The 18,317-nt window shown below is 49.9% G+C and overlaps 1 long non-coding RNA gene across 1 annotated transcript; it reads right to left on the bottom strand.

The window, feature by feature from the left end:
- Nucleotides 1–47: 47 nt before the first annotated feature.
- LOC144932246 (uncharacterized) lies at nt 48–3,612 on the bottom strand. Its single transcript, XR_013636875.1, has 3 exons — nt 3,567–3,612; nt 1,210–1,286; nt 48–92 (listed from the first exon to the last, which is right to left on the bottom strand). It is a non-coding gene; the product is annotated as an uncharacterized LOC144932246 (long non-coding RNA).
- Between the last annotated feature and the right edge of the window lie 14,705 nt (nt 3,613–18,317).

Genomic DNA, 18,317 nt, shown 5'->3' with positions numbered 1-18,317 from the left:
CGAGGAAGTCGCCGATCCCCGGGGAATGGCGGGGATCACCCAGCGCGGCGCGGGGGACAGGAAGGTGAAGGGTGCTGAGAGGGAGAGCGGATCTGGGTAACGGGACGTGGGGGAGGAGGAGAGAGTGGGGGAGGGGGGTGAAGTGAATGAAGGGGACAGATGACGAAGAGGGAACGGAGAGATTCAACAGACGAGGGATGATGAGGGCGTGATAGCGAGTCGCACCACGACAGATGTGAGTAGAGACGGAAATCACGAGACAGATGGAGAAAGAGACAAAGGCAGGGATAGATACGGGGAGACAGGAGGACAACGAGATCGGGACAGAAAGTGACAGGCACACATCAGGAGAGGCAAGCAGAGACGATGACAGGAAGAGACAGGGAGAGGCATGGAGAGGGCAGGGAGTGACAGGAGAGGAAGGGTGTGACAGGGAGTGGCAGGGAGTGATAGGAGAGGAAGGGTGTGACAGGGAGAGGCAGGGAGTGACAGAGAGTGGCAGGGAGTGACAGGAGAGGAAGGGTGTGACAGGGAGTGGCAGGGAGTGGAGTGGCAGGGAGTGGCAGGAGAGGAAGGGTGTGACAGGGAGTGATAGGGAGAGGCAGGGAGTGACAGGGAGTGGCAGGGAGTGACAGGGGGTGACAGGAGAGGAAGGGTGTGACAGGGAGAGGCAGGGAGTGGCAGGGAGTGGAGTGGCAGGGAGTGGCAGGGAGAGGCAGGGAGTGACAGGGAGTGATAGGGAGAGGCGGGGAGAGAGTTAGGAGCACTCACGGAGAATGGGAACTCATGACAACGAAGACCGCGCGTATCTCATCACAACGATGACCGCGCGCGTCTCTTCTGCGGCTCTCGATTCGTGGAAGCGCGTCCACGCTGAATGTGACGTCAGATTGTCACAATCGAGTTTTTATTGCGTTGTTATAAATACATTTTACAATAAAAGGCCATCAAATTAGACCAACTATCAAGACAGACACATCCATCAGTGAAATATAAATTACCGTGCAAATGACCTGTAGTGAACGGCACGGTAATTCGTCCCGATGTGTCACGATTTAGTGATCATGTCTGGCGGTTTTGTTACGAGCCGCTGCGTCGAGGCACGAGCTGCGTGCTGCATCGCTAACATCACACGGCTGCTCGCTGTGTCTAACAACCTCGCCGTTGCCCTCTCGAAACGCAGTGGTCACTGGGTGAGCATCAACTCACCGTCCCTCGGGTCATAGTTGAACTCCACCATGACGTCGTGATTCTCCGCATCCCTCGTGAGGAGGGGTCGCTTCTGCCTGAAGTCAGACGAACAGTCGCGGTCACAGCAATGCCGACGGCAATCGTCGCGAACACGGACTGCAAGGGTGGAACGATTGACCGCTTCTCCGCGCAGAGACTTCATTGACACGGTTTAACACGTGGGCTTTCGCGAGGCAATATTATCCACAAGATGTGTTTTTTTGGGATAGATCGCGTTAATATAAATGCGTCGTTAAATCTGCCAACACCCGACACAGCCAATTAGAAAGTTTTGTCACGTAACCAATACATGCCAATTCATTGCTAGTATAGCACGCCGCAATTATTGGTTGACACTGCACGGCACCGCCACCACAATTTTGTTCAAGAACCGCCTCGCTTTCTCATCGTTTATCGTTCGCTCTGTTCCCTCCATTGGCTTAAATGTAGCAATTGCAGATGGCATGCGTATCCAGAATCAGGATCTTTCTTTTATTCTGGAGGAATCCGATGGAGCTGTAAAGCTCTTCTTCACGGATGTCCAGTCGGGGCGGGTCAGAAAGTGACAACAACAAACAGTACAACAGCAACCAGTACTACAAGAACAAACAGTACAACAACAGTACAACAACAGCACAACAACAAACAGCACAACAACAAAACAGGAGTGCAAAGTATAAGAAAGGTAAGCAAATCACCAAAAAAAGTTTTAATAAAAAAAATATTTTTATTTTTAAGTTTGTATGCTTACCTTGCATATACTTTGCACTCCTATCGTGTTGTATTTAAATAAAATAAAAAAATTAACTATTTTATATTTTACCAGATAAATCCCACGATAGCTATTAATTTTTTTTTATAGAAGCAACCTGGCCATAAATGGTAGCTCAACGAAGTGGCTTATCGCGTGCGAATGTTTCGCAGACAAATAATAGAAATTGTCTAAACGCATGTTTCTCAATGTGAAGGGAAAAAAACGGAGGAGCCTGGAGAAAAGAATCCACGCGACCGCGGTGAGAGCAGCCGTCAGGGTCGGGATCAAACCACCGACCTCCTGAGTAGCAGGCGAGGAGGGTGACGTCACGTCACCGTGGTGCCCCGTTAGTAGATGAATATTATTTGACGATTTGTGTACTTCGCAAATAATAATTTCTTACACGAACGGAGCTTAGGAACAGATTCACGAGCATTACAAACAAATATATGATTCAGTCGTTCAATCGGTCGGCGCAGCTGTCGATTGTGCAGGCGGTGCGATTACACCGGGGCCCATCGGGCCTTAGGGGCTGAAGCGCCGGTGGGGGAATTGGACAACGACAGGGCACGTGGGGGGTGATGAGCGTGGGGGGTGAGGAGCGTGTGGGGTGAGGAGCGTCTGGAGCGGTGGTGCAGCGGTTAGCGTGCCGCACAACGAACCCAGCGACCCAAGTTCTAAGCCGGCTCACGACCAACACCAGTGACGTTTAACGGAACCGGTCCTGAGCCTCCCCTAGGTTGACTCATCCTCAAATGAGTACCTGGTATGATGTGTAAATATCGCCCCTAAAGGAGACAAAGGCGGTCGGGCGTGGGGTGTTGGCCACCATCGTGTATCGTTCAGGCCTTAATAGGTGCTCGCTAAGAGCACTTGCTCCACAAGTCTGTTTAGGCTAGACGGGGGATCTGTGTATTTGTCTTTGGTGAGTAACAGGAACGAACAGAGCAGGGCTCTGTCCGGGAGGTGGGGCTTAGTTTTCAGGGGGGTGGGGCTTAGTCTTCAGGGGGTGGGGCTTAGTCTTTAGGGGGTGGGGCTTAGTCTTCAGGGGGTGGGGCATCGCCACATCTGCCCCTCCCCCTTACCTCCCCGTTACCATTTAAACCCTGACAATGCATTATTTATTGGCGTTTCTAGATCCGCCTCTGTAAAGCCGTGAATTACAAACGAGCGTCTGATAATGTTCAACAACGACCCGTGTCCTTCATTGATCTCAAGGCTTCTTTCAAGAGGGTCCTGCATGGGGATGTTTGTCCAATTCCTTTTTGAACGAGGACTTCGTTTTTTTGCTCATTTGTCGGAGGACACTGAAGCGAGTGTTCGGAGAAATCTCGCCAATGCTACACGATGAGATAACAACACTAACCGGCTCGCTTGCTGTACTGCCTTCTATCAACCTCGCACACCCAGCGGGTTTGTGAGTTTCACAAATCTTTACGTGATCCACCAACCCTCTCGCCTCCAAAGCGCTGACTTGCAGCCCTGCAGGGACCCCCACCGTTAGCCCCGCGGCCCTCGTGTTGCTGCTGTTATTGTGTTGTCATTGCCGTCCCTGTGTTGTTTGTTGTTGTTGTTGTCGTACTTGCGTCTGTCCGATGTCGCCAAGTCCACGAAGGAGTCGTCCTCGCTCTCCCGTCCGTCGCTGTCGCCCTTCAGGATCTCCTCCACCATGAACGATATGTAGCGGCGCCTCGGGGCCCCGGGGGCACCTGGGAAGCGCGGGGGCACGCCGGCACCCACGTTGCCCGAGGGAGGGAAGAGACCATGGGTGCTCGAGGGGTAGAAGAGGTCTGGGATCTCGTCGGGATGGAAGTGCCCTGGCGGCGCGAGGAGGCCTCGCTTCTCCAGGGTGGCGAGCGCTCCGCCCAGGTGTCCTCCTCTCATCACTCGCCCCGGGGGCGTCAGCCGCAGGTCCATGGGGGAGTGCTGCAGGTCACGTGACATGCTGGGGCTGTGAGCGCAAAGAGTGGAAAGGGTTGTGGGGGGGGGGATTTAGCAACCACGAAACGGCTCATCCCTCTACAGTACCCTCGTCCCATCCTCTACAGAACCCTTACCACATCCCATACAGAACCCTCCTCTCACCCCATACAGAACCCTCATCCCCTCCCATATAGAACCCTCCTCTCATCCTACAAATAACCCTCATCACCTCCCATACATAACCCTCCTCTCATCCTACAAATAACTCTCCTCCCATCCCAAACAAAAACATTCTCTCATCCCAAACAGAACCGTCGTCTTACCTGATACAAATGACCATCTAATAATCATGCATGTGCAGCGGCGACCTTGCATGTGAACGCAGACGACGAGTGAACGTGGCTAGGCGAGCGGTGGTGACGGAGTTTGGGAGACCCTGGTAGGATCATCCCCCACATGCACTAAGCGGCCACGCGTGGCGTGTAACGCCTCTGCTCAATCGATGATGATATATCAGTCATTGTACATTTTTTTTTAAACAATGTTTGTTTTACCTTTGTGTTAATGATGGTGCATTAACATTGGCTAACATAGCGTTTCCAGATGTCCTTTCAATTAAATGAAATGCGGAAGGATTGTTTGACACAGTTAGGTAGTAAATCACACATATGCAACTATTTTTTGTTTGTTGACCGGATTCATGATGAGAACCATTCGCGTCGGGTGCCCAGGTGTTCACCCCCGGCGTGCAGCCAACGCAGGTAGCACGCAGCTCGGTCTGCCGGAGCCGTGCGTGAGTTCGCAGCCACGCGTGCAGCTGTGCGCGCTGGTGGGGGTTGGTGGGTCGTGCAAAGATTTATCCCGGGTGATGCGATTCCTGTATCGGGCCCTGCATGGGGTCGCGCATCTCAGAGCGCGCGGTGAACTTTGCACGATCCACCCACCCGGGTGTCCCGGGGAATATTTAAAGCAGAGATAAAGATCCCCCCCTTTATAGCCCAAATAGGGACTAATGAGGCAAGTGCTGTTAACGAGTACCTATGAAGGCCGGCACGGCACAGTGAGCATTGGGCGACGTTCACTTGCCGCTAATAATGCCCTTCCTTCGTTGCGTGATCCTCGAGATCTGTTCAGGAGGAGGGTGCTGCCTGCATTCGGGAGGCTTGGACAAATTACATTTGTGCGTCGTTGGGAAATGTGGGAGGCATTTGGAATTTCCGGAGAAATCCACGCGATACGGAGCGATAACCGCTCGAAGATCAGCATAGACGGGCGCATGAACGGAACTTGCTTTGTGCTGCCAAACCGCACATGCGTATGATGCGGACGATTTGCATAATCGTGTGACGTTATCCGTATATTCTGGGTGTAGTGTGTGCGCCAGTGTTTGAGATATATATACCCAGACACACACTTTAGGTGCACATTGTACCGTGGCCTGTATAGCGAATTTGTATAAGCTGCAAGAGCAACAAAAATAACGGTGATAATTATACAAACTAATTATACAAACACCACCACAATCGTAAGAGGCCAATTCGAATTGCACCTTTGTTTTTCACAAGGGAGAGCTGGCTGAGATAAGACGGGTACCGCCATCACGGTCACAAAGCAGACAGCGGCTCTACGGACAGCGCGGCGAGTTACACGCAGCGCACCTTGAATCAGAGCCAAACTCAAACTGCGCGTTTAACGCGTCGGCTTTCGCGACCAATATTATTCATAATAAAGTTTTTTTTTTTGGTTAGATCGCGTACGTATAAATGTGTTGTCTTCTTCTTCGGTCGTTATTGTATTTTATACCTACGTGACTTTACCGAAAGAACCAAAGCGTATGGTTCCTTTACATCTTGATGGAGCGGCCGAGTGAAGTTCTTCATGATCTTGTTGTTGTACTCCCGTGTCGTCGCATCATCGCGTCGGATGTTGGCCGGAGCGATATTCGCCAGCACAGGAAGCCACGGTAGTGGAGTTTGACTTTAGGGAACCGCTGATGATACGAAGCGCGTTGTTAATTTCGGCGTCGACAAGGTTCGTGTGATGGCTTGCACCCCACACCGGGGCACAGGACTCCGCAGTGCAGTGAACAAGGACCTGTGTCGATATCTTCAACATGCTGGCATCGCTTCCCCAGGTTGTTTCCTGCCAAGTTTCTGAATAATATTCACTCGGTGCTTTCATTTCACCTTCAGCTTGTTTGAGGTGGTGGTGGTGGTAGTTAAGCGTCCGATCCAGGGTAACTCCTAGATACCGAGAGGGTGTTCGTCATGCCTTAGCTTCGCCCCGCAGAAGTTAACGTTCAACGTTTTCGAAGCTTGTCTGTTGTTCAGGTGGAAGGCGGAGACGACACTCTGCCATTAAATCACGTGGAAATCACGTTAAATCACATTTAATCAGTGACATCCCACGACTGGATGAGGACCCGCAACCGCCCAGCCCCCTCCTCCCCCGCTCCCCATCGGTGCCGGATTATCCTCTTAGCAAAAGTAGATACATATGTAGTAGTAGCTACACGTGTAGTAGCTACGGGTCCCGCACATTCAAGGGCCCCGCGCTAAATTATTTCAAACTATCAATTCCGGTTTAGTGATTCTGCACTTGATCTATTACTATAGTACAATACTGCCTTCAACTTTTATGAACAACTGGGTGTTTAAGTTTAGCGATTTGTCGTATTATCTGGCTGTATAGCGAATGAAAAATATATAATTACTTTACTGTGCAAGTAAAAAAAGTACGTGTTTAATTTTGTTTGTATTTAGGGCCCCTTTATAACATCTGCTACAAGCCCCGCACTAGCTTAATCGGGCACTGCCCCCTCGTGCCGTATTGATTGCGCGGGGTTGGCGAAGGCGGGGAACATAGACGCGATAATACAGAAGTAGAGTACAACAATATATTTTCTCTACAATGCCCTTACTCCTCGTAAGCCCGCGAGCTCTATATGCAACCTGTGTGCGCGCGCGGAGTGATCACTCGACTGAATCCGCTGTGCAACAAGTCGTGACGCACACGCGGCGGCGATCGAGATGCGAGTGGCACTTCAACAGAGCCCGGCGAGAGAAGGGTTCATTACAGGCAGGAGGGCAAGACAGCCGACATCAAACATCGAGTCCAGGAGGTATGAAAATGCGGACTGCGTCTTAAGTGTAGTTAATGTGGCGCTGCACTCTGATGTTGTAGGAGAACACATTGATTAAAAAGTCTATTGAATTAAGTAGAACGTGTTGTCTATATTTATTTAAAGTTGCGCATTTTGATGTGACGTCACATTTCTCAAACACCCCCCCCCCCCCTCGTTACACATTGTCACAAATGTCTGACCCCCCCCCCCAGGTGCGTGACGTCATTTATGGACGGCCCCAAACTGTAACCCGAGAACGGAAACGAGATCACACAAAGCGCAGTTAATCAAATATGCCACGGAAACAACAGGCCCGTGAACAGGGCAGCAGCAGTGGAGAGAGTCGATGATTGGTCAATGACAGCGGTGGCCTTAGCAGCGCGAAGAGGAACCACGGTGGACGGGTGGAACAGGAGGATTCAATTGCAGATCGCAAAAGCGACAACCAAACGCATCGTCGGGAGGAGAGCCGTCTCTCTCTCTCTCAAGACGAGGGCGCGAGGGGGTTTTCCAGCTGTGACACAAACAGAAGCAGCTGCTGCTGCCCTCCGCGAGTCGAAACGCGTGGAGAGCTCTCGGAGCAGAAGGAATAAGCGAGTGAAGCTGTAGGAAACACAGGCGAACCGATTTAATAATACCTCAATCGTGGAATTATATCTCTCAATCATACTGTTTAACACGGGGGAGGATACCGATTTGAATAATGAAAGACCCGTTCGCCTCATACAGCGCGAATATAAATGCTTCACCACGATCAAAGAGAGGCGAATTATGAACCGTTCCGAGGCAACCGATGTAACAAAGCAGGGTTTAGAAAATAGCGTCTACCTTTTAACGCGAACATACCCTCCGAGAATACAAGTAAATAACCGCATAGTATTCTTGGTTCTTTCGGTAAAGTCACGTAGACGGGAAGAAATAAAATAATTAAAATATAAAACAATACAATTCTCACGACGTTTCGACTGCAACACACAAGCAATCATCATCAGGTGTGAAATTTATTTTTTGAAAAAAGTGACGGTTTTTTCTGAACGTTTAAATAAAATTTTAACTGCATAGCATTGCAGGCCAATGACAAGTGTCGACTTCTATTTCAGGAGGATCCGCGCGTTTGCGTTGCAGTGGAAGCGCCGGCACCCAGAGGGACCACGGACGCACAGACGCATTCACGAAACGACGTGACGTTCGCAAATAGAGTGTGCGTAAGAACAACTCTTACACTACGAGACCTCCTTTACCAGTGGCAAAATATAGTGATAGGGTTTTTACCCTTTCAACTGGTACAAATATAAAGGTGAGTCAGTTTTTGTACTAGTTGAAAGGGTAAAAAAAACCTATCACAACAAATCTTACGTTGTACCTCGCAGGCGGCATACGAGAACGATGACCGTGCGGTCACGATCACGCGTTCCGCTCCGTTAACCTGCAGCTTCTACATCTTGGACGACACTCCGTGTGACTTCGAGTGTGACTCGAATTAACTACGAAGACTTCGCCCAGAGGCCGGCACTCGTCCGTAATTCAGGTGGCACTGAAACACGGCGCGGTGGGGGGGGCGGAGCCACCGCGAGACGGATATCTCCCGTCTGCCACCCACATGAGCCACACGATGGACCACACAGCAAACCACTGTGCTCTGGGCTCCTACAACGGAGGAGCGAGGAACAGCAGCAGAACCACACGAACTGGAACTCCTGTAGTTCTTTCTAAATTTGAAGTTTTCGTGACTGCAAGGATCCATACTCTTTGGTTCTTTCGGTGAAGTCACGTGGGTGAATAAAAAAATAGAAATAAAAAAAATAACTAAATCAACGTGGCTGACAGACCTCGACATTGCCATTCAGCTAATTTAGCCATCATACGCGAGAATAGAATGGGATTTATATATATTTATGATATAATATTTATTATATATATTCAATAGAATGGGATTTGAGCAACGTGGTGGTGGTGGTCATTGAAGTGCAGATGCGACGCGTATAGCCCCTGCAATCGAGGTTGAAATTTGTCTCTATTGTTGACTCGGCTCTCACGCAAAGACGTTGGCAACAGTCTCCTTACTCAACGCGATTTTGTTGCCGAGTTCTGCGAATACCACCATTGGTTAGTTTGTTAAAATAGCCAAGCACGCGTGGTTATCGATTTTTATATTGTGTATACGGTGGACTTCCTTCGCACCGTACGTGGCCAGCTGTGCCAATTAGAGGTGCGGGGATTTGTATTTTTTTCGGTAGTATCGTGGGTTGAATATTAATAACATCAGTTCGATTTGTAATTAACCCGTATACGTCGTGCTATGTCACAATATTTGATCATAATAATAATAATTATTACATCAATCGGCTTTAGCGTCACACTCTACAGGAGACGAACTACTCCGTTCACCGACGATGTCGGTATGTTGGAATACGCGAGACACTTCGAGCCATGTCAGACCTTTAGGGTGACCCTTGTCTTGCGAGTGACTCCAGTCAAACCCCAGGGCTCAAGTGTCTGGGGGTCCACATTCGGATTGGGTGGTTTCAGGATTTATTTTTTAGACATGAGCGCAGACTGGACTACCATTGTTTGTCAGATGTTAGCTGTCTAACGCTTCCAGAATAGCATTATAATTTACATCAATCAGCCACGATCGTCTGAAATGCATTATGCATCGCTCAAACACAATTCAAGACGGATGCATACGCTCTACATAAAACACTCACATATATATATATTTATATAGATATATATATAAAATATGGAGTGGATACACGTCATCGTCAACTCTCCTTGGTCGGTGAATTGCACGCCAGCGCGAGAGAGATTGTTGTGTGTCGTCGTGGACACTTTATCTCATCTCTCTAGGCCGACTCGCTGGTCCTCATCGGTGAACCAAGTGATTCGTCTTGCGCGCAGTAGGACCCTAAAGCCGACATAAAGCGAGGAAAGCCCTCGCCATCGGTTCCTATAGCAGGACAAGACAAAATATAAAGTTTTCCCCGTCTAGCCTTGACAGACTTTTGGAGCAAGTGCCGTTAGCGAGAACTATTGAAGGCCGTCATAGAACACGAGGGGGCGAGTGGCCAGCACCACCCATGACCGCCTTTGTTTCTCCAGTGGCGATGTTAACACACCGATCCAGGAACTCATATGAGACTGAGTCGACCTAGCAGAGGCCCAGAACCGGTTGAGATAATCGTCACTGATGTTGGCTGGAGGCGGGAATCAAACTGGGGTTGCCGGATTCATAGATCAGCGCGCTAACCGCTACACGACCACTCCCCACAAGACACACGTGCGCGCACACGTGCACACACAACCACGCACACGCTCTGGCTTGTTAGCAGTTGAGACTAACACGATTCGCACCGAGGCACAGCCATCGTGAGGCTTTAGATGGAATTGTTGATGTTGGACTACAGTACATTTTACATTTCGTACCTTATATGATCATATGAGTCACGGTTAATTTTAACAAAATAAAATAAATATAACAAATGTAATTTCATAACATATTAAATGGCAACACATACGGTGTATGCACAGTATTGGCCAATTATTGTTTTCAGTATGTTCCTGTTACGCGTGGTATAAATCCGGTATACCCGAAGAAACCCCACGTCACGCACGCGAAGATAGGGCACTCAAAACCTCACACAGATCTCTTTAAGAACCCACTGTCTTGCAATCCCGCCGAGGCCACCTCGCATCCTAACGAGGTTGGGAGTTTCACAGATCTCTACGTGACCCACCAACCCATGCATCCGGACAGCCGCCGGCTCACGGGTGCACCGAGCCATCGCGCCCGACCACTCTCCACCGCAGTCAGTAGAACAGTTCCAACGACTCCCCCTTCCAAAATTCTGGACATTTGCCAAAAACGATCATTTTAACGAACTGTTTAACAACTTACGAACAAGCAACTCTTTTTTTATTTGATCGGTAAGGCCCACGGAGCTATATAGATATTTTTCAGAAGCAACATGGCCACCAAGTGACCATTCAACGAAGTGGCTTATCACGTAGAAATTCATAGCAGCCAAATACTCTAAATGCATTTTATAATTGTGGAGGGAAACTCCGAAGGACGCCGAGAGAAAAATCCACGTGACCACAGGGAGAACATGCAAACTTAAAATAAACAAGCTTCACGGTTGGGATCGAACCCATGTCCTCCTGCATACCTGGCGAGGGAATTAACATCTCGCCACCGCTTAGCATATCCCATAATTGCTTGGGTTTATCATTGTTTACTTACTGAGTAAAATAAACCCACAGTGATAAGTCACTCGAAAGGAATTGGGGTGGAGCGGTGGCGCAACGATAATATAATTAAGCGATCTGCGCGATGAATCCGGCCAAGTTCGATTCCCGGGCCATGTCCGAGGTGTTCCTGGGTCTCCCGTCATCACCATCCTGGCGAAGTGTGACCACACAACCCCCACAACCGGCAAGGCGTGGCGAGAGGCCTCCGTCCAGCAGTAGATTCACCAAGGGCTCTCTCAGCTATCGTGCCATTATTATTTTGTGAAGCTGGACTGAATTGTGTGACTGGGCCAGTTTCTCCCGGTGAAGGTGCATCCTCCCTCCCGAGAGAGGAGGCGATCAACCTCCCACTCGCCGCACGAGGTCACCCCCCGTGTTGTGTGCGCTACACTCTGGGCTCGCAATCGGGGAGCGGGATTTTCCCGACGTCGCGCCTCATAAAAGGCCAATTACATGGTTCACCGGTGACGATGGTATGTGTCTATGTACACGTGGCGAACACGAGACGGAGAAAGATGTAGCGCCAGGTAGAGACTGACCCTGCCCCTGTGATTGAAGCCGTTCACCCTTCTCTCTGGGCCGTCATTTTTTTGGGGGCCTCAAATTGGTAAGAAAAAAAATCAACTCAGTTTACATTTATTCATAACGATGGACTCGATTATGTTTGTCCTATGTTTCAGCGTTCTCTAGCTTCGAGAAAACCACTAAAATCAGCACCGGTTACAGTCGTCTATGCGTTCTGTAAATGACAATATTTAGATATTGTATGCGAGTGAGGTATTCGATAGCCCCGATGATATGTACAATATTGTGATTGTAAACAAAACTTTAAAAACACTAATTTGGCCTATTGGACCACGTGAGGGTATCACTTGAGACCAGGCCGCACGTGTCTCTGAGAAGGGCGATGCCAAGTCCCACAGCCACGGCGACGAGGTTTGGGATCACGGAGGCGCGAGTGCTCGGTTGTAACGTGGAATTGCCCACCAGTACGGTCGATGGTGTCACGCGAACGCCTTGGTAATCAATGCCATTTGTAAATAGTATGGTTACCTTTCCAGACATGACTGAACGATGCGTACATACATACATACAGACGTACGTGCCTACACGGAAACATGCATCCAGACAATCAGACGCACACACTCTAATACATTAAACACACGTGCAGACACTTACATACGGACACAGTTCCCCCGTTTAGCCTTCACAGACGTTTGGGGTATGTGCTGTTCGCGAGCACCGATGAAGGCCGTAACGGCACACGGTATGGTAGGTGGCCAGCACCACCCCCGGTCATCCTTGTCTCGGTGTTGGCGACGTTTACAAACAGAACCAGGTTCTCATTTGCGGATAAGTCGACCTAGGGGAGTTCCCAGGACCGTTTCAAATGTTCGTCACGGTTGCTATTGGTCGTGAGCGGGAATCGAACTCGGACCATCGGGTTCGTATAGCGTAGTGCGCTCACCGCAACTACCGCTCCCCGCACACCCAACACGGACTTGCACACCCACACAGACTCACACACCCGGACTCACACACTCACACGGGCTCACACACTCACACGGACTCACACACTCACACAGACTCACACACCCACACAGACTCACACACCCACACAGACTCACACACTCATACGGACTTGCACACCCACACCGACTCACACACTCACACCGACTCGCACACCCACACGGACTCACATACCTACACAGACTCACACACTCACACGGACTCGCGGACACGCGCACAGACTCGCGCACACGCGCGCGGCCACAGATGTCGATACACTCGACACGCTCAGCGATGCCACGCGAACCAAACTTTTATCAACTCTTCTAATGCGCACTTAAACGAGTGACACACAAACCTCGACACTGATATTAGTATTAGCCCCATCACCTTTTCATGAAATGTCCTTCCAATAACCAAAGTACAGCCACAGTGTACTTCAGTACAACCACCGCACATTCATACGAGCACAAACGTCTCGTAGTTTAAATAAACCGCCCATTTATTTACAAAAACCTACACATTTGTTATCTTACATTTAAAACGACATCGATTAACTTAACACACCGCGCAAAAAAAACACATGCAAGTACAAGCCAAGAGGAATGAGGGAGGGAGAAAAAAAGCTGAGTTGAGAGACGTGAACGAGCGTGATGATGGTGTCGGAGAAGTGAGAAAGAGAGAGAGAAGGCCGGCACCCACCGTACGCGAGTCGGGGCCGTCTGTGAGTCTCTCTCCTCTCCGCTCTCTTACTCGGTCACCCAGGTGAGCTCACCTGCACAGCTCCCCCGCCCACAGCCCCGCCCCGCACGCGGGTTGCCCGCCCACGAGAAGTTACGTGCGGTGTCCGTGTCGTCGTGACGTCTCGCGCAGGTCACGCTCAGGAGATTTCGATGAGTGGTGCGGAGTGTAATCACGATTCTCAATCATCGCCAGCAGCACCAGCAGCAGCACCACCAGCAGCAGCAGCAGCAGCATCAGCAGCAGCACCAGCAGCAGCAGCAGCTGCAGCAGCCATGATCCATCCCCTGCTGGGTGACGGCCTCCCCTAGCCGCCACCCTTCACGATCTTGCCACATGCGAAAAATCCATTGCAGCCAGCGCGTGCACAAAAACAGATGTTATCGCTCCATCTCCTCGGGGGACATCCCTCTCGGACGCGTTGGCTGCCACTCCATCATTCATCTCGACCATCGTCCATCATCCTTCCTAGCCAGCGTGTCCTGCCCAAGCCCGCTTACTTTTAGTTCGAAAGATTTCATTAACATGCGCACGTTCTCGAATCCGTGTGTTCTTCTCCCTGTCTCTCAAATGTAATTCCAATCACGCATCTCGCCATGCTTCTCTGCACACGCTCAAGCCTGTGTTCCGCATGGCTCTTTGGTGACCGCGTTTGTCATGATTCGTAGATTTAAATCAGGCGCTGGCCTTCATCATGCGCGAGGCATCAAAGTGCACGGTTGATAATCGATTCTATATCCGAATCGCATACAGTACAGTACGTTGTTTTCATGCTACGCATGGGTGCACAGAGTGACGCGGAGCAAGGCGGCTTCCACCGCACCTCCGATGATCACGGTTGGCTACATACGGTGCGAACAAAGTTCAACAAGCATCTCCTCAAAGTGCGGGCAGGTTTCCCTCCATGCTGACACTGGGTGTGACTGCAATAATCGAGCAATGTCTCACTGTCCGGGGCACTCATTGGTGAGAGACGCATGCGCGGCAGTCAATTCGGTGCGACTGAGCAGTGTGATTGGCTGAACTTGCACGTGTCGAGAAGCGGACGATCACTCGCAGAGCAGCAGAATGGACACCTTGCTCGCGATTGGTGGGACTCGCACGTGCGGTAGGGGAATGAGCCATTCCCCACGTGGCGCTTAGTCGACGTCGCGCTGCCTCCAGCCGAAACCACCGACTTCGATACCTCCTTCAACAGTGCTCGTTATGGCACGTGCGGCGTGTTTACCAAACATCAGGCGCGTGCGGCGTGTTACAACTTGCGTATTGAGCGAGAAGATTGGTAGCGAGGGGGTGGCAAGGGCTGGAGTCAGGGTTAATCTGACCTCCTGACTTAAGCTCATATTGTTTTGAACAAGTCACCTAAGCTGAAAAGCTTAACAATTTAAATACTAATACGGCCATGTTCCCCCTTCAAGTGTTGCGATTATTTCGGTTCATTGTGTATGCACACGCCAGGTTGTGTGCTCGAGCGCACCCCATACAAAGACAAAGATCCCCCATATAGCCTTAACAGACTGTAGGGGCAAGTGCTGTTAGCGAGCACCTATGAAGGCCGGAACGGTACACGAGGGGGTGGGTGGCCAGCACCACGCCCGACCGCCTTTGTCTCACCAGTGGCAATGTACATACACACACTTGTGCACACACGCCCGTTCCTGCACCTCGCATCGTCCTCGCACTCCTGACTGGAAGCGTTGGGGTCGGTGTGCAGGGTGGACCCCGCGCAGGTGTTTTGGGTTAACTGACTGACAAGGCTGGGAGAGGCACCCACCTGTGCTCCCTTGCAGTGGCACCTTGCTGTCTTAGCCACCCGGCACTCTGCTCGATGTTGTGAGCAACACTCCTCTGCATCCCGTTGTTGCTGGAAGGTAGTTGCCGTCAATGCCCCAATTCAGCAATTTGCAACATACGCCCTCCACAGAGGCCAATCCTGACACCGCTGGCACCGAATCATCCGAAAGCCACTTTAACTCAACTTCAAGTCTATCTCTTATTTCTCCCATGCTGCATCTGTTCAGACACTCTACCCAAGTCAAATAGCTGCTGCTTAGGTACAGGGCCGTATTATCCAGTAGCTACTGTGCCTAGGGCTTATGAACAACAAAAAATACCAGGTCTTTTTTTGTATGATGAAAAATGTAGCCAAGATATCTTATTGAATAAATATATTTATATGGAAATTACATGAGTACATTATTTGAAATAAGTCGCCCTAGTCCCTGACACTTCTGAAATGATAATATATAAGGTAACTTATATTTCTATACAGTCATTTTGACAAAATGTAGTATTTTAGAATAAACTAATTAAATGTTTCGTTCCTTTTGCCACTTAACGTTGGCTGCTCGTTGCAATTTATTTGTAGTTATAACATGTCGTTGACTCGTTGTAAATGAGGCATATTACACCTAAAATAACAGTGAAACAAATCGTTAATCTTCAACTAAAGTAAACCAACATTGCGCTCGCCACGCGGTCATGTCAGAACATTGAATTTGTTATCGATGAAAATAAACGGCATCCTTTTAAAGCTGCGTCATCCGATATGATAATCATAGTCAAACTAGATTAATAAATTTTCGCTTAAAATATTTTTAGGGTTACCTTGTTTTTCTCTCTCATTAATTTCAAATAAAATCTCATTATCTGCGGCACACAGCACGCCCCTATCGAATGAGGGCACAGGCTAAATGATGAACGGATCAGTAACGATATCTGTCCAGCGGCTGGACGAAGCACGCGTGAAACTAAACGAGTGACAGCGTCCGTAAAAACATGGGCAGCAGTGCCAACTGTAGAAAGTGATCACTGAATGCCTACGAAACAGAATTGGGTATGGCTTAGTGGGGCTTGTGGGCTACATGACCCAACAAAGACATCCTCGCCTACAAAAGGAGCTTACTGATGGGACAATGATCAAGATCCTTCAAGTATATGCGAGCTCCTCACAAATTATCGACTCTGAATAAACCCAACGTTGATTGTTAGCAGGTCAGCTTGAATGTTTCAAGCTGGCGCAGATATTTCTGTAAATTGGTCCGTGTTTTGGAAACATAAAGGGCTCGATGTGGAACGACAGCCCAGGCAGCTTCCTCACAGCGTCATGCAGCCAACGAAAAGATAATACCGCTCGACTGGCCGTGGGTACACGGGTCTGGTACGAGAACCACAACCATCTAATCAACAACCACCCGGCTTACTGACAGCGCGGTGGAGTGATTGATGTCCCAGCGTACGTTGGATGATGGTTTTTTTAGTCAGTGAGCATTGTAAAGTTCCTCCTTATAATGGCAACATCTAGGATGAGTAGCACCAGTATCCGCTTGTCTGCACAAGATGAAAATTACAAAAATACAGTGAGTGAATGCTTCTTGAATTAGTCACATTTTATTTTAAATAGTGTGAGAGGCAGGGGACATCCCTGTCTCAACTCAAGGTGAGCAGGGTAATAGCTTTGACTGACCGCCAGATATCTTGTCTTGGGCCTGCCCACTCTCATGAAGGCCCTTCATGATCATGAGTGGAATATCGGACAACGCAGAATGATGAAGCCAACCTAAAACTCTGGGCTCCTGATAGTATTGTAAGCCACTTTAACAATGCAATATTCTCTCACACACACACCACACTCACTGACAAAGACCCCCCCTATAGCCTTGACATACTGTTGGGCAAGTGCTATTAGCGAGACTTTATTAAGGCGTGGGTGACCAACGCCACACCCGGCCGCCTTTATCTCCCTCGTATTGACTTTGTAGACATCACATCAGCTACTCATTTAAGGCCGAGTCAACCCAAGGGGGGCACAGGACCGGTTCAAATATTCGCCAGTCATCGGCCGTTATTGGCAATCGAATTCTGGTCGCAGGGTTTGCAGTGCCAGTGCATCAAACCGCTACGCTACCGCTCCCCCACTCGCTGACACGGCACCCCCACTCGCTGACACGGCACTCTCGCACAAACACTCGGCTCACACTCGCGCACCTCTCGCGCTCGGCACCCACGAAGCGTCGCGAGTGAAACACCGCGGCGGGGCCCGACATGAGCAGCCGTGCGTGCGATGGGGATTACGTGGCGCCTGATCGATTCGTAACGAGCGCGCTCTCCGCCCGCGAGTGGGGGAGGGGGACGGTAATTGCTCTGTAATGGCGATGCGGCGCTATTATCAGGATCATTAGCCGGGTCAGGCGAGTAAGGAAGGGGAGTCCCACTCCCGCTTCCAAAACATGAATTATCCCCTCCCTCCCTCTCGTTGTTCTCCATTATCAATCTTTCACTCCCTCGCCCTTCAAATGCCTCCATCCACCTCTCCCTCCCTCCTCCACGCACCCCCCCCATCTTATCAATTTCTCTCATCGTGCATTCTCCTCCCTCTCTTTGTCATCTTGCTTTTGGGATGGACCTTCCTGTCATCGGGTTCAGAGACCAAACTCAAGTGTCACGCTGTCAAACTCCACTGTCAGGCCACAAGCGGAGCTCACAACACGCGCGCGCACACACGATCACTCTCATCGAGATAATTTTCCTCCAATTACGCTCTAATTATATCGCTCGCATTGCGTCACGATACGAGGACACCGACTGTTTGGATCTCTGGCCACTGTAGCGAGCGTAGCGTGGTCCTGGAAGATGACATCACAGAACTACAAAAACACTGTTATCCAAGCGAGACACACCTTTTCATGTCCCACACTGCGTGTTCACGGCATGTCAAACTGGAATTGCCAAGTGTCACAGCTGGATTATTCCAAATTAAGGGGGGAGGGGCGGATTTAATGCGAT

Source organism: Lampetra fluviatilis, chromosome 5 (genome assembly GCF_964198595.1).
Source record: "Lampetra fluviatilis chromosome 5, kcLamFluv1.1, whole genome shotgun sequence".
Classification (NCBI taxonomy): Eukaryota; Metazoa; Chordata; class Hyperoartia; order Petromyzontiformes; family Petromyzontidae; genus Lampetra; species Lampetra fluviatilis.
This window is presented reverse-complemented; position numbering and strand designations above follow the sequence as displayed.